Below are 17,134 nucleotides of genomic sequence, written 5' to 3'. Positions count from 1 at the left end.
CTCTTTGAGATCATCCACTGAAGCTGTGCATTTATGGACTGCTTGTAATATCTCATATCAATATCTCTCACTGAGCACAGGTTGTGTAACATCATGAGCAGGCATATTAAAGATATCTGAAGTTGGGACAGAAGAAGTCTCTTGGGGGGACAGTGTCATTCAAAGCATTAGGCCTCTTATGCTCTGTAAGCTCCGGTTCAGATAGGAAGGCTTGGGTATCATTAAGGGCAAAGCTGCCAGCACCCAACAGCTTCTGCGTATAATACAGCATGTCCCTGGGCTGCTCCTTTCCATAGGGTTTGTGAGCCTTGTGAAGCTTACCACCAGGATCTTTCGGTTTGTCCGTGCCTCATGGTATGCGATGAGGCTGAGGAGATCAGGCGCCATCTTGGGCCTCCAGGGCTGCCGTGATCGCGGCAACTTTTTTACCCCTACGGGTCCTCATCGGCACCAGAAAAAGCGGGGATGGATCCGGGTGGTTCGAAGAGCCAAGAGGTGGCAGTGGTGGTCATTAAGGAGCAGGAGAAGCAGTGAGGGAAGGATCAGACGAGGATACAGAGTGGGAGCTCTGTGATGTGGGTCCACTCACAAGCCGCTGCAGGCCACACCCCCCTTAGTACGTTTCTTGAAGTTGTAATTTTTTTGTCACAATTATTTAGAAAATGAAGAAATTAAAAAAAAAAGTCAATTTTTTTTTTTTTTTTTACATACTGTCATTAGTGCAGTACAGTGTTATCATATAACTGGTGTTGAGATCAGGGACACTGACTAGTATGTAAAAAGATTTTTTTTTTTACAATTTTTTTTCTAACACACTGTGACCAGAGCAATACAGTGTTACCATAGTAGTATTGTACCACTCTGGGGAAGTGATCAGGATTTTTTTTTACACATTATGATTGCTTATACCCAGGGCTTTTTTTCTCAGAAAATAGGTGCAGAAACTCAATCCCCCAAAACCCCCTCCCCCGACACATACACCCTCCAAACTGCATCAAATAGTGGGTGTAGCACTGCCCCCGCAGGAACTGCTGAGTATTGTCTTGACAGGCTCCCCTGGTTACTAACACTCAATTACCTTTGGAATAAGTCCCTGGATCTCACCTTGCTCCTGCTGGCTCATTGCATGAATGAACAGTCTAGGGGTGTTGTTTTTTTTTTTTTTTTGTTGTTTATTGGTAATTGGGATAGGAAAAGTGAATAATGGGATACTCCAATTGAACTATTCACATTGATTGAGGACTTCTATCTTCAGAACCTTGCTTGAGAATTTGGAACAGACAGGCTGTTAATCCACACTGCCACAAGTGTAGATGGTGTTAAGTCTGTTGCTCTCTTTGCTCCCTGACAAGATGGCTTGATGGATGATGACCTATCTTTAGGACACTCTCACTAGCATCCTCTTCCCACTGACACCCGTCCACTAACTATCCTAGAAGCAGGGGTGGCCCCCCTCAGGTCAGGCCCCTTAACATGTGTTTCTGTACTCACTGTACTGCAGAGACAGATAATCCAGTGTCTCCCCTCTCAGTCAGCTCCTCTGGACCTCTGGGTTCAGCTCCGCACTGTTACTCTTCAGGTCCTCAGGATGGCCCCCTGAGGCAGTATGGCACCTCTACAGAGGAGGAGGCAGCCGCCCCCTCCCTCCGGGACTCCGCTATCCAGCCAAAAGACCTTGAGCACATGTGCCCCCTGGCTTTTATACAGTATCCCAACATGCACCGAGGCGACTTTCCTTCTGCCAATCATCAGGACTGTATCAAAAGGCCATGCACACATTTGTCAGGTTTCCTCCCACTGTCCAACATGCCTCCCTATTGGACCAGTGTGAAACACTCTCTAGACAGAATGAGTTGCATCCTGAGCACAATGAGCAGACCTCACTAACAGATCCTGCTCTCTGGTAGGCAGAGAGCAATATAGATCTACCTGCAGCTCTTCTGGTAAGCAGACAGAGCTCAAACTATACTTTCTCACTAGCACCTACCTAGGAGGGTGTTACACTCACCCCCCCCCCCCCCCCCCGCTAGAAATGAGCCATGTCCTCACTGGCTCCGGGCAGCCTCCCCTAAAAAAATACCTGTACAAAAAAATGTACACGGAGTATCCCACAAAATTGGAAAAGGGGGAAAAGGGGGAAAAGGGAAATAGCATATGTACAAGGCCATGGGGCATATCCCATATGTGGCTAGTGAATACAATGAGTTATGTGGAAAGATATATGACTCTGCTGTTCAAATATTCACACATGTATGTACATAAACATTTACCAGGTGCATTTAGACCAATGCACCCCCCGCCTAACAAAATCTGCTTGACAGGTTAAGGCATTACCGTATCTAACTAACTAAACACAATATCAACATTGCATATATATATATATATATATATATATATATATATATATATATATATATATATACAGAGAACAGTGGAGGGCCTCTCCAAGACCCGGAAGTCCCATGCAAGCCTGCAAAGGAAACAAAAAGTTAGGCATAGAAATTGACATTGTTCACCAACTCACGGTGAGACTGCCCTCTACTCAGAGGCAACCTTCTCACCAACATAATCTCTAGCTATGACATTCCCATAGAGATCTTCATCACTTCTGGCCCCCTAAGGGCACACTTGACTCAAAATCCTAGACCAAGAATCATGTTATGATTAATAATAGACACAGTCCCTTTCCGACACCAGGGCACTGACTCTCTCTCCTATTATAGTCAGACACACAAGTTCAGAATGAAGAAGTGTGGAGTCCAACCGACTGGTGTTCACAGTGTCCTTTCCTTCTGTAACACTAAGGCAAACACATCTTCTTCTGGCAGCAAGCTATTTTGCTGGAGCCTGAGCAAATTTGCTTAACTTGCGAGTCTCTGCAAAGCTCTTCAAGGAAACCTTTACTCTGGCACCCCCCCCCCTCTCTGAAAAGACAATGAGTCACTACCCCTTTTTCACAAGGTAGAAACTCGCACGACCTTCCTTCAATTGGCCCACTGGCCCAACAGGATCTCCTCAACGTGTCCTTTAAGCTAAGTATCTTTGCAAAGTGTCCTCTTCTGTACTTCAGCCGTCCTGGCCCACTGGTCCAAAACTCTTCGCAAAGTGTCTCTAACAACATTTAGTGATCCTGGCCCATTAACCCAAGGGATCTTGGCAAGGTGTCCTGTAGACATTGCTTCTTATAGTAAGCGGTAGCACAAAGCCAAAGTGTTCACTAGAGTCCTTTCAACAGGAAGTCTCTGTGGACTAGAGGGTAGTCCCTCTTCCAAATGAATAAACTGTACAGCAGTAGTTTCGCTGAATCCCTACTCCCTTTGCAAGGATAGAAGGAAAAGGGAATTTGGGAATAAGGCTCCAGCCTTAGCAACAACTCTGGACACAGTAAAAGCTCTTCAGGCACTCTAGCCCCTTTTACGTTAATGTCACATCACCATCATCACACCGTCATCAAACATTCAGGCTAACTAGCCTCTTAACAGTAAAACTCTCCTGGCAGGAATTGGAACTCTGCATCCTCAGCAATAGTAGTCAGGATGATGTATCCGTATAGTCAGTGGCGGCCAGTGTGTTGGGGGCGCAGGGGTGCCGCCCCCCCTATCCATGCGCCGGCCCCCTAATCTGCATGCAGGGGCGCCGGACGCATGGAGCTCAATGGGGCTTTTTTTTTTTGCATCACCTGATTAGAGCCAGAGGCTCTAATAGGCTTCAGCAAAGGGTGGACCTGGGGCACAGAGCAGTGCGCCACGAGCCCACCCATTGTGTGACAATAGTGAAAATTCGATATTGGCACACGGATCCTCCTCCTGGCCAATCAGGGAGCGGGTCTAATACCTGATTCCTGATTGGCCGCAAGGCAAACCCCATGCCATTGGCCGAGGAGGAGGCGGGAGTGGGAGGACTCGAGGAGACGCGCCGGGGGACTAAGTAGAAGGCGCCCCTGCCGCTGCTGATCCAGGTAAGTGCACTGGTCTCGGGGCCACACTGCATTGAAGGGGGCACGCACACTGGTCTCTGCATTGAAGCGGGCACGCCCGCTGGTCACTGCATTGAAGGGGGCATGCACGCTGGTCACTGCATTGAAGGGGGCATGCACGCTGGTCACTGCATTGAAGGGGGCATGTATGCTGGTCACTGCATTGAAGGGGGCACGCACGCTGGTCACTGCATTGAAGGGGGCATGTATGCTGGTCTCTGCATTAAACGGGGTATGTACGCTGGTCACTGCATTGAAGGGGGTACGCACGTTGGTCACTGAATTGAAGGGGGCACGCACGCTGGTCACTGCATTGAAGGGGGCACAAACGCTGGTCACTGCATTGAAGGGGGCATGTATGCTGGTCACTGCATGGAAGGGGGCACGCATGCTGGTCACTGCATTGAAGGGGGCATGTATGCTGGTCACTGCATTGAAGGGGGCACGCACGCTGGTCTCTGCATTGAAGGGTGCATGTACACTGGTCACTGCATTGAAGGGGGCACGCACACTGGTTACTGAATTGAAGGGGGCATGTACGCTGGCCACTGCATTGAAGGGGGCACGCACGCTGGTCACTGCATTGAAGGGGGCATGTACGCTGGTCACTGCATTGAAGGGGGCATGTATGCTGGTCACTGCATTGAAGGGGGCATGTACGCTGGTCACTGCATTGAAGGGGGCATGTACGCTGGTCACTGCATTGAAGGGGGCATGTATGCTGGTCACTGCATTGAAGGGGGCATGTACGCTGGTCACTGCATTGAAGGGGGCATGTATGCTGGTCACTGCATTAAAGGGGGCATGTACGCTGGTCACTGCATTGAAGGGGGCACGCTGGTCACTGTTTTGAAGGGGGCACACTGGTCACTGTGCATTGAAAGGGGGCACGCTGGTCACTGTGCATTGAAAGGGGGCATGCTGGTCACTGTGCATTGAAAGGGGGCTCGCTGGTCTTTCTGCATTGAAAGGGGGCATGCTGGTCTCTCTGCTTTGAATGGGGGCACACTGATCTCTCTGCATTGAAAGGGGGCACGCTGGCATCTCTGCATTGAAAGGGGGCACGCTGGTCTCTGTGCATTGAAAGGGGGCACGCTGGTCTCTCTGCATTGAAAGTGGGCACGCTGGTCACTCTGCATTGAAAGGGGGCATGCTGGTCACTCTGCATTGAAAGGAGGCACGCTGGTCACTCTGCATTGAAAGTGGGCACGCTGGTCACTCTGCATTGAAAGGGGGCACGCTGGTCACTCTGCATTGAAAGGAGGCACGCTGGTCACTCTGCATTGAAAGGGGGCACGCTGGTCTCTGTGCATTGAAAGGGGGCACGCTGGTCTCTCTGCATTGAAAGGGGGCACGCTGGTCTCTCTGCATTGAAAGTGGGCACGCTGGTCACTCTGCATTGAAAGTGGGCACGCTGGTCACTCTGCATTGAAAGGGGGCACGCTGGTCACTCTGCATTGAAAGGAGGCACGCTGGTCACTCTGCATTGAAAGGAGGCACGCTGGTCACTCTGCATTGAAAGTGGGCACGCTGGTCACTCTGCATTGAAAGGGGGCACGCTGGTCACTCTGCATTGAAAGGAGGCACGCTGGTCACTCTGCATTGAAAGGGGGCACGCTGGTCTCTCTGCATTGAACGGGGGCACACTATACCTTAATTACTGAAGGCCCCTTTCACACTTATGCGACCTCAAAGTCACACAATTTTTTACAGCATTTTTTGCCGCAAAGCAATGCCTATTACATTTTTCTGTTTGCGCCCCTCCAAAAGTTTTGAGCAGCAGCCGCCATAGCGTATAGTCTTTCCTGAGTCCTGAACTCTAACAGCCCAAGCTTGACCTGTTCCATCTGGGAGATGAACTTCCACCCGATCAATGTGGATGGACCGCCCCAAGTTCCAGTTGGCCTTAACAGACAGAAGGGTGTCCCACAGCTCAGGCCTCTTCTGATTGCAATATGGCTTGGGGATGTAAAGAAAGTCCCAAATGGCCTCATCACACCAAACCCCTCTCTTAGCCTCAATCTCCTCCATGATCTCCCAAGGAGCGTATGGATAGACATACCCATATTCCAGGGCCACCTTCTCCTGTATCAGACGCTGGAACCAAGAGAACCTGGGAAGTCTCTGTCTGTCTCCTCTCCCAGGTGGGGTGTAGGGTCTCCTCCCTCTTGATGAGACTGGCAAAGGCATCATTCTGGTCCCAAGCCTGGGTGTAGGTGCGAGGTGGGGATAGATCTGGGACCCTTGTGGCATAGGCCTCACAGAACCCCAAGTTCCTGGCACACTGCATACGAACGACAGCCCCCTTGGTCTCGTCACTGAGGGAACTGGGACTTGATGAGCTACCTCTCTTCTCTGTTCCCCAGTCCCTTTCAGTCTCTTCCTCCGACTTCCACACATCAATGTCCTCTTCCAGGGACCCAAACTGACACTGGAAACGGGGCAACCCTACCTCAATGGCTCCAGCCTCTTCCTCACTGGGCACACTAGAGGCCTTCCTCTCCGGAACCCATTGACTCCCCCTGCCACTTTAAGCGCCAAACTTTCTGCCATTGCAGTGGTTGTTGGTGCATCTTGTGGCCGCTGCTCGGCCCTCACAATCTGCATACATCTCACCTCTGAGATACGGGTCTCCCTGGCTTTACATACTGTAGTGCAGGTCTGCGTTACTGGTCTAAGTCCCAGCAGCACTCTCAACACTCCTCTTCCTCTACCCACAGGGATCACTATTGTAGATGCCCGCAACTCCCAAGTGACTCCTGTCTCCCAACTCACACTCCTGGGCTGACAGTCGCTCTGCACTGCTTGCAACAGCATGTCGCCACAGTGCCCACACTGACTCCATGCCCGCAGCCACATAGACAGATTCAAGCACCAGCTACATACTAGCCTGAGATGCTCATTGTCTCCTCTGCTGCACAGGGCCAGTCTTCCGGTAGGCACCAATCACACCCCTGTATCCCATGGGGTCAAAGTCGGCCATTTAGTCCGCTCAATAGGTACTCAGCCAACATGTGGGATAGCTCCTGCGCTCTGGCTCACACCAGCATCCACCACCTTGCTCCTCCATACACGTGTCTGCTCCTCAGCTACACCCGATGGTGGAAGTGATGTCCCAGCTCTCTTCCTCCACTCGGATTGGCAGCTCGCGGGCGGTGACTTCGCCCACGACTCCAGACTAGCTGACTCTGGCGGTGGCTCCTCCCGGAGGCAGATCTATTTAGTGCGCACTTTCCCGTGCAGTGCAGTAACCCCCTTCGCCCCTGCCATAACTGTGCCCAGTCGACGCAAATGGTACTGCGTTGCAGACTGTGTTCACCGACACTGACACACACACATCTGCTTCTTCTATCTGTACTTGAGCCTCAGTTGGGCTTCTTCCTTCACAAGCCAACCGATCTCCTGTACTGCCACTGAAAACTGTCCCGCTGTCATCAACTGCGCGGCCAACATTTTTCTTCACAGTACATGTACAGACATGACCCCTGACGCTTCAGTCCCTGCATCCCAGGTCCCTGCTTTCTCCATTAACACTTGAAAGCACACTTGCGAAGATTACTGTAAAGCAGACACAGTTCTCCTGTACAATACAGCACATTCCTTTTCCATCAACTCTCCAGCACTTGAGAAGACACACTGTTTCTTTGGTAAATGTCCGGTCATTGCCAGTAGCAACCGCTGCCATGATCATGACTTACCAGCACACTTTCACTGATCACTGTAGAGCAGACATTGCTTTCTTCACTGAATCTCCAGCACTTTACTTGAAAAGACAAAGGCATTACTTGGTGCAACTACTCGGCAGTTGCCGTTAGCAACCGCTGCTGTAACCCAGGGGAACATCCCAAACAAGCCCCCAAATGTAGTACTGCCCCTGTAGGAACTGCTGAGTATTGTCTTGATGGGCTCCCCTGGTTACCATCACTCAGTTACCTTTGGAATAAGTCCCTGGACCCCACCTAGTCTAGGGGTGTTGGGTTTTTTTTGTTGTTTATTGGTAATTGGGATAGGAGAAGGGAGTAGTGGGATACTCCAATTGAACTATTCACAATTATTTTCATATGGTATAAGCAAGCATTTTTACGGAATGAAACTGGTCTCATGTTGTGATTAGCTGTGATTGGTCAAAGCTAATCTCATGGTACAGATGGGCTCTGATTGGTCTGTCTGTACCATGGTATCACTGTGACCAATCACAGCTGATAACATAATTGTATACAATGGATGGCAGGAAAAGAAGTGATCTGCTGCGATTGGTCACAGCAATCACATGACACTTGCAGCAGGCCGGAGCAGTGATCAGTCATCGGCTGTGTGTCCACCAGACACAGCCGGTGACAGAATGCGCCACTGGACGGCCCCACATTCTTGGTAGGACCTCAATGGACGTCCTCCCAGAACAACAGTGATCCCGCCCGGTCAGCATTTTGCTTTAGCCTGGGTGGCAAGAGGTTAATTGGACTTTGAATGGAAAATTGGTATGGAATGGACAGTAATCAATGACTATAATAGCACAGGATCTTACTTTTACAAGAGCCATTAATATACAAAATCTATCTATCTATCTATCTATCTATCTATCTATCTATCTATCTATCTATCTATCTATCTATCTGTCTATCTGTCTATCTGTCTATCTGTCTATCTGTCTATCTGTCTATCTGTCTATCTATCTGTCTGTCTGTCTGTCTGTCTGTCTGTCTGTCTGTCTATCTGTCTGTCTGTCTATCCCCCCCCCCCCCCATAATGGGCAAAGCATGTGTACAGACCTGAGAACTCAGCAGCACAGGAATGATGGGGACCACTCATAATGGGCCCAGCAGGTGTACAGACCCAGGAACTAAGTACAGGGATGGTGGGAACCCCTCATAATGGGAACAGCAGGTGTACAGACCCAGGAACTCAGCACAGGGATGGTGGGAACCCCTCATAATGGGAACAGCAGGTGTACAGACCTAGGAACTCAACACAGGGATGGTGGGAACCCCCCATTATGGGCACAGCAGGTGTACAGACCTAGGAACTCAACACAGGGATGGTGGGAACCCTTCATAATGGGAACAACAGGTGTACAGACCTAGGAACTCAACACAGGGATGGTGGGAACCCTTCATAATGGGAACAGCAGGTATACAGACCTAGGAACTCAACACAGGGATGGTGAGAACCCTTCATAATGGGAACAACAGGTGTACAGACCTAGGAACTCAACACAGGGATGGTGGGAACCCTTCATAATGGGCACAGCAGGTGTACAGACCCGGGAACTCAACACAGGGATGGTGAGAACCCTTCATAATGGGCACAGCAGGTGTACAGACCCAGGAACTCAACACAGGGATGGTGGGAACCCCCCATAATGGTAAAAGCATGTGTAAAGACCTGGGAACTCAGTACGGGGATGGTGGTAATCCTTTATGATGGGAATAGCAGGTGTACAGACCCGGGAACTCAGCACGGGAATGGTGGGAAGCCCTCATAAATGGCACAGCAGGTGTACAGACCTGGGAACTCAGCACAGGGATGGTGAGAACCCCACATAATGGGCACAGCAGGTGTACTGACCAAGGAATTCAGTACAGGGATGGTGGGATCCCCCCAGAATGGACACGGCAGGTGTACAGACCCGGGAACTCAGCACAGGGATGGTGGGAACCCCTCATAATGGGCACAGATGGTGTACAGGCCTGGGAACTCAGCACAGGGATGGTGGGAACCCCTCATAATGGGCACAGCAGGTGTACAGGCCTGGGAACTCAACTCAAGGATGGTGGGAACCCCCCTGAAACTCTGAAATATCTACACGCTGGAATGCGTTCTGCAACAATTATCCCTCAGGAACATCAAGAAGATCGATGATAATGATAATGATCCTTTGTATCTCCTCTGAATTATCTCCTGAAGACCACCAATCAGAAAAGCAAAAAACTCTACAGAGCATTGTAAGAAATGTAGGAAAGAAAAGATTGGTTGGGATGGAGCGCTCCCCTCCCCCTACCTGTCCCTTCTGTGCCGTAGTAGAAGACACTGAGCTGTGTTCTGGGACGCCGTTAGACTTTTATATGATGAAGGAAATCCTATGACAATCACTCATCATCACCAATATGCTGTTTGAGGCCGAGTACACTGGAAAGGGTCCCCCTCCCCATAGCAGCCGCATAAGCTTCATTAAACACAAATAGTCCTAAGAGTCAATTCTCATCTGGTTTACATGGCAAATTAAAGAAGGCCAAAGGATAAATGAGTTTCTTTTCTGTAACCATGGGTTGCACTTAATTCCCCTCTCAACGCATTCAGTGTTTATTCTGCTATTGTGATCTCTCTATAGCTTTCATACCTTTGATCTATATTAGTGTTCTCCCAACTGTGGCCCACAGGGGAGGACTGGGTCAGGGGGCAGGGGGGCAATAGCCAACCCCCCCCCCCCCCCTGGCTGCTCTGATGCCCCGTAAAAAAGGCTGCACTGCTTATGCCACTGACATGCCTAGAGGATTCCTGGTGAAGAGAAGTAAAAAGTCCCCACCACTGACCTACTGAGACAAGGACAGAGCGCCCCAGCATAGTTGGTGTAAACTGTGTCTGAGCAGAGGCCGGTTCCATGCACCACTGGAGACTCTCCTACCCCGGCCAGCTCAGAATGAGCTGTCCCAGCTCCCGCCAACCACCCCCTGCTGGCCAGGTCAGGAACCTGGATTTGGTCGGTGAGTAGAAAGTACCTGGGGTGGAGCTTCAGCCTGGAATGGGGGTCAGGAGGAGGCCGGGAAGAAGTATGGTGGGAGTGGGGCCGATTCGCTGCACCATGGGCTTCTGGTTTGTAGTTGCCCCCTGGGCCGAAGGTTGCCTGTCAGCCCCTGCTTATGACCAATAAGTGACAGTGCACTACCAGCCAGAGCCATGATAGAGCGCCCCCTGCCTGTGAGTTATAATACCATCCATTATGCCAGAGAGACAGACACAGCGCAATGTAGTCTATTCACAGACACCCCCAAAGCACACCTGTGTTGAAGCCTTGAAGGCCTCGGCAGCCCCATGATGGGATCCGCTTCTCTTCTGTTCCTGCTGCTGGACACGGTCAGCTGAGCTCAGCTGCATCTCTCTGCCTGTCGCCTGCCTCGCAGCCTCTGAAGTCTCACTCTCAGGGGCCTGACTACTACTGGATGAGGAGCGGAGGAAGATCACTCCTCCAGGGAAGGCAAGGGAATTGGCAGGCAGGCGGCTGACTGGGACTTGAGCCAAGGCAGAAGAACATGCGGAGCGGGAGCGAAATGGTCATGCGCCCGAAACTGAAGAAAAAATTCCTCCGCTCCGACCAGCACATGATCATCAGAAAGGGGCTTAGATAATGGAAAAAATACACCCCCCTAAACTAGTAGGAGTGGGGTGGAGCCGGGGGAGGGGTGTGTAATTCAGATTTTTTAAATTAAAATTCTGCACTGATTGTCTTTGAAGTTGCCTGGGCCCCTGTTCCCATCCAATCCGGGGACAAAACCGCGGACCAAGTCTGTCCTCAGACCGGACTCTGTCCTTGGAAACCAGGGACATCTGGTCACTAGTGATGGACGAACATCGGCCGGGGCGGTTCGCGAACGCCAGCCGCAAATTTTCTCAAAAGTCAGCGAACCGCGAGTTCGCGGCGGGCCCCATTGACTTTAATAGGAGGCGAACTTTGAAAACCTTTAGGTCATATTTGCAGCCACAAAAGATGTACTAGCTGTGCACAAATAGTCCCAGCACAGGGACAATGTCATAACAGAAGTATTGCAATTGAAAAAGTTGCCCTAAATGTTTTTTTGTTTTTTTTACAGCAAAAAATATATATATTTGTTTTCATAAATCAGCCAGAACTGACAGCAGCACCCGGTAAATACATTGTCTTAGCCCCCGTTCACACTAAGGCGACCTGTGAGGCGACCTGGTCGCCTCACAGGTCGCCGTAGGTCGCCTTCTATAGGGAAGCTGCGGACCCGTTCTAATAGGAGCGACACAAGTCGCTCCGACTTAGAAAAAGGGTCCGGAGCTTCTTTGGGGCGACCCGGAGGCGACCGCCATAGACTTCAATGTTATGAAGTCAGTGGCGGCCGCTCCGAGGTCGCGGCGCGCTGCTCACACCGCGACCTCGGAGGTCGTCTGGGGAAGTCGGATCGCCCCTATGTGAACAGGGCCTAATACATATAGGGTCCATTCACACATCTGTGACAACCACAGGATACCTGGCCCTATAGTAAAGAGACTGTAATAGACCCTATAACAACATTGGAGCATTTTAACCACTTAAGCCCCGGAAGATTTTTACCCCCTTCCTGACCAGGGCCTATTTTGCGATTCGGCACTGCGTGATTTTAACGGACGCTTGCGCGGTCGTGCAATGCTGTACCTAAACGAATTTGACGTCCTTTTCTTCCCACAAACAGAGCTTTCTTTTGGTGGTATTTGATGACCTTTGCGATTTTTTGATCATGCGCTATAAACAAAATAAGATTGCGACAATTTTGAAAAAATAACAATATTTTTCACATTTTTTTATATGAAATTCCCCAAAAAAAATGGACAAATCAAAATTTTTTAACATTTTCGGCCAATTTGTTTTATGCTACATATGTTTGGTAAAAAAATCGCAAAAAGCATATTTTGATTGGTTTGCGCAAAAGTTATCTCGTTTACTAACAAAGGGAAAGATTTTTGTCATTTTTGTTGTTTTTTTTAAACGCATAATGGCGGCGATCTGCGATTTTTTTGCGGTACTGCGACATTGCGGCGGACAGATTGGACCCTTAACTGAAATTTTTGACACTTTTGGGGTTACCAGTGACATTTCTACAGTAATCAGTGCTATACATATGCACTGTTACTGTAAAATTACACTGGCAGTGAAGGGGTTAACTTTTTTTTGAGAGGGAGGGGTTATGTGTGTCCCTAGGGGCGTGATTCTAACTGTGATTGGCTGTGGCTTGAGGTGTAGGAACGGTGATCAACGGTCCTACATAGTAGAACCGTATAATCACTATTCCTACACAGGGGAGAATGACAGGCGGCTTGTTTACATCAGCCGCCAGCCTTTCTCCCTCTGCACCGACGATCGCCGAGTGACTGGCAGACATTGGGTCCGCCGGTCACATGCGCGGGGGGGGGTCCGTGACCGCGCGGGAGCGCGCCTCCAGGGGCGTGCGCTCGCTCCCTAGACCCTCACAGGCTAGCGATATAGTACTACGTCGCTCTGCCTGTGAGGGGCTGACTGCCGCAGTAAATATACTGTGAGCAGTCGGCAAGTGGTTAAATGACTTTGGTGGACATTGACAAAGCGATTTGTGACTGCAGCCGATCTCTAACTGCCTCTAAAGCAACCACAGGATACCTCTCCCTAAGCTCAAAAGATACTAGACCAATGCCAAAAAATACCAGCCCTGAAAAGGACTTTTGTGGATCTTCACAGCGCTATATTTGTCTAGCAAACTCTCCCTGACGAGCACAGCAGACCTCTCCCTACACTGGCAGAAAGCGGAATGTGAAATGCCCGCTAGATCAGATCTATTTATAGGGTAGGGACACTGTCCATGTGCTGGAATGTTTCAATTGGCTGTCCCGTTCCACCTGACGGCTGTGTCATGGGTCAAAGTTCTTCTGAATGAAAAAGAAAATGGCGGCGCGGACATATTCGCGAACATCGGCAAAAGTCCGACTTTTTGCGAATTTGGGAACAAGCAAAATTCCCTGCAAACCAAACCGCCGGGCGAACCGCAAGGCCATCTCTACTGGTTACCCTAGTTTACAGCACATTTAAACTTGTTGAGCCAGCTATAGCTACACCAATCAGCAGGAATTATGACACAGGAAGGGATGTGTCATGCCTCTGCATAGGGACCACTGCTTCCACACAGAAAGCAAGGGACCTTCTATGCAGCATGCAGACTTTTCTACTCAGGCTTTGGCTGCCTTCTAAAGAAACAGAATGTAAGTCTTTGCATAGCGTTTTGGATGCCCTCGAAATATAGTTGATTTAACCACTTGAAAACCTTAGCCTGCAAGGGTCATCGAATAATACATTGTATTAAATATTTCAATAATATAGAGGTCAGGGGTCTCCAAACTTTCTAGGGCCAGCTTACTGTCCTTCAGGCTTTGGGGGACCGGACTGTGGCTAGTGGGAGTAGAAAATGAACCAGCGTCAGTGGCAGTAAACAATGTCCCATCATTTTTTATAGTGGGAGAAATAGGACCCCATTGATGGTGTCAGTAGAAGCAGGGGCAACTTTCGGTCCAGGGGGAAAGAGGGTCCAGAGGCCCATGGTGCAGCGACTCACCCCCCTTCCCACTCTCCCTCACCTCCCCTCCCACTCTCCGTCTTCCCGGCCTCCTCCTGACCCCCATTCCAGGCTGAAGCTCTGCTCCAGGTACTCTCTACTCATCTACTCACAAGCCGAATCCGGGTTCCTGACCTGGCCAGCGGAGGCTGATGGGGGGAACTAGGAAAGCTCGGTCGGGGCTGGCCAGGGGAGGAGAGTCTCCAGTGGGGCATGGAACTGGCCTCTGCTCAGACATAGTTTACACCATCAATGCTGGGGGGGGGGGGCGTGGGAGGCCTGCGCTCTGTCCTTATTTAAATCCCACACTCAGTAGGCCAGCAGCGGGGACTTTTTACTTCCCTTCACCAGGAATCATTTAGGCATGTCTGTGGCAGAAGTGGTGCGGCCTTTTTATGGGGCATAAGAGCAGCCAGGGGGGCATTTGCCCCTGGCCCAGTCCTCCCCTGAGTAGAAGGAATACTGCCCCATCATTAGTGTCAGTGGAAGGAAAGGTCCCCCATAGATGGTGTCAGTGGGAGGAATGGTGCCCCGTTGTAGATATCAGTTGGAGAAATAGTACCCCATCATTAGTGTGAGTGGAAGGAAAGGTCCCACATAGATGGTGTCAGTGGGAGGAATGGTGCCCCGTTGTAGATGTCAGTTGAAGAAATAGTACCTTATCATTAGTGTGAGTGGAAGGAAAGGTCCCACATAGATGGTGTCAGTGGGAGGAATGGTGCTCCGTTGTAGATGTCAGTTGGAGAAATAGTACCCCATCATTAGTGTGAGTGGAAGGAAAGGTCCCCCATAGATGGTGTCAGTGGGAGGAATGGTGCCCCGTTGTAGATGTCAGTTGGAGTAATAGTACCCCATCATTGGTGTCAGTGGAAGGAAAGGTCCCCCATAGATGGTGTCAGTGGGAGGAATGGTGCCCCGTTGTAGATGTCAGTTGGAGAAATAGTACCCCATCATTAGTGTCAGTGGAAGGAAAGGTCCCCCATAGATGGTGTCAGTGGGAGGAATGGTGCCCCGTTGTAGATGTCAGTTGGAGAAATAGTACCCCATCATTAGTTTCAGTGGAAGGAAAGGTCCCCCATAGATGGTGTCAGTGGGAGGAATGGTGCTCCGTTGTAGATGTCAGTTGGAGAAATAGTACCCCATCATTAGTGTCAGTGGAAGGAAAGGTCCCCCATAGATGGTGTCAGTGGGAGGAATGGTGCCCCGTTGTAGATGTCAGTTGGAGAAATAGTACCCCATCATTAGTGTCAGTGGAAGGAAAGGTGCCCCATTGATGTTGTCAGTTGCAGGTATAGTGCCCCAAATGCTGGCTAAAGCAAAAGAGTTGAATCCTGCCCCTGGGCCACCAGGAGAGGACTGGCCCAAGGGGCAGGGGGGAAATTGCCCCCTGGGCTGCTCTGATGCCCTGTGAAAAGGCTGCACTGCTTCTGCCACTGACATGACTAAAGGATTTCTGGTGAAGAGAAGTAAAAAGTCCCCACCACTGACCTACTGAGTGTGGGATGAAGACACGGAAAAAGCGCCCTGACGGAGTTGTCCCAGCTCCCCCAACTGCCCCCTGCTGGCCAGGTGGGTAACCTAGATTCGATCAGAGAGTACCAGGAGCGGAGCTTCAGCCAGGAATGGGGGTCAGGAGGAGGTCAGGAAGAGAGAGAATGGGAGGGGGGGCGAGTCACTGCACCATGGGCCAAAAATTGCCAGTCAGCCCCTGGGCATCACTTTGTGCCAGTAGGTGGACGTTTTTTCTGCTTCTTTCTTTTAAGTCTTTCTATGGTTTCTTTTACTTGCACACTTACTCAATGTGGATTCTTTCGGGCCACGCTCTTGCGTGCGACACTCTCTCATAACATTTCTAGGACTTTCTTTCCTTAACCACTTGCCGACCAGTCACGTTGACTGTACTGCGGCAAAGTGGCTCGTTATCGTCTGGCGACGTAGACCTACGTCACCGGACATTCCCCTCTCTCGGCGGCGGAATGTCGGGCCAAGGGAGTCGGGCCAAGGGAGGAGCGACGGTGATCACCGCCGCTCTTCCCCGATTGTCGGGGATCGAGTGTGGAGATCCGCCCGCTTGTGTAAACAAAGCGGGCGGATCTCCTAAGTGACAGGCAGGGTCAGATTGCAGGGTTCAGCATAGCTGAACCTACGATCTGTCCCTGTGTCACTCAGTCACCTCCCCCCACACACGTCAGTAAGCACCAGGCATACATTAACCCCTCCCTCTCCAATAAAAATTAACCCCTTCCCTGCCAGTGTAATTTTTACAGTAACAGTGCAAATGTAGAGCACTGATTACTGTAGTAATGTCACTGGTAACCCCAAAAGTGTCAAAAATGTCAGTAAAGGGTCCGATCTGTCCGCCGCAATGTCGCAGTCCCGCAAAAAAATCGCAGATCGCCGCCATTACTCAAAAAAAAACCAATAAAAATGACAAAAATATTTCCCTTAGTTAGTAAACGCAATAACTTTTGCGCAAACCAATCAAAATATGTTTTTTGCAATTTTTTTACCAAACATATGTAGGATAAAACAAATTGGCCTAAAATGTTAAAAAAAATTTGATTTTTACATTTTGTTTTTGGGAATTTCATATAAAAAAATGTGAAAAATATTGTTATTTTTGCAAAATTGACGCTCTTTTTTTGTTTATAGCGCATGATCAAAAAATCGCACAGGTGATCAAATACCACCAAAATGCTGTTTTTGTTAAGCCAAAGATGATTTAAAGAGTCAATAATGAATAAATCAATTAAAATTTAAAGAGTCTATAAATAAAGATTTAAAGAGTCAATAAATAAAGAGTCAGTAATCATTTGAAGCTTTCTTTTTTCCTTTTTTTTTATTTTGTTTTTTTTGTTTG

This window comes from Pelophylax lessonae, assembly GCF_965119305.1.
Source record: "Pelophylax lessonae genome assembly, chromosome: 4".
In the NCBI taxonomy this organism is placed as follows: Eukaryota; Metazoa; Chordata; class Amphibia; order Anura; family Ranidae; genus Pelophylax; species Pelophylax lessonae.
Note: the sequence above shows the minus strand (reverse complement) of the source record.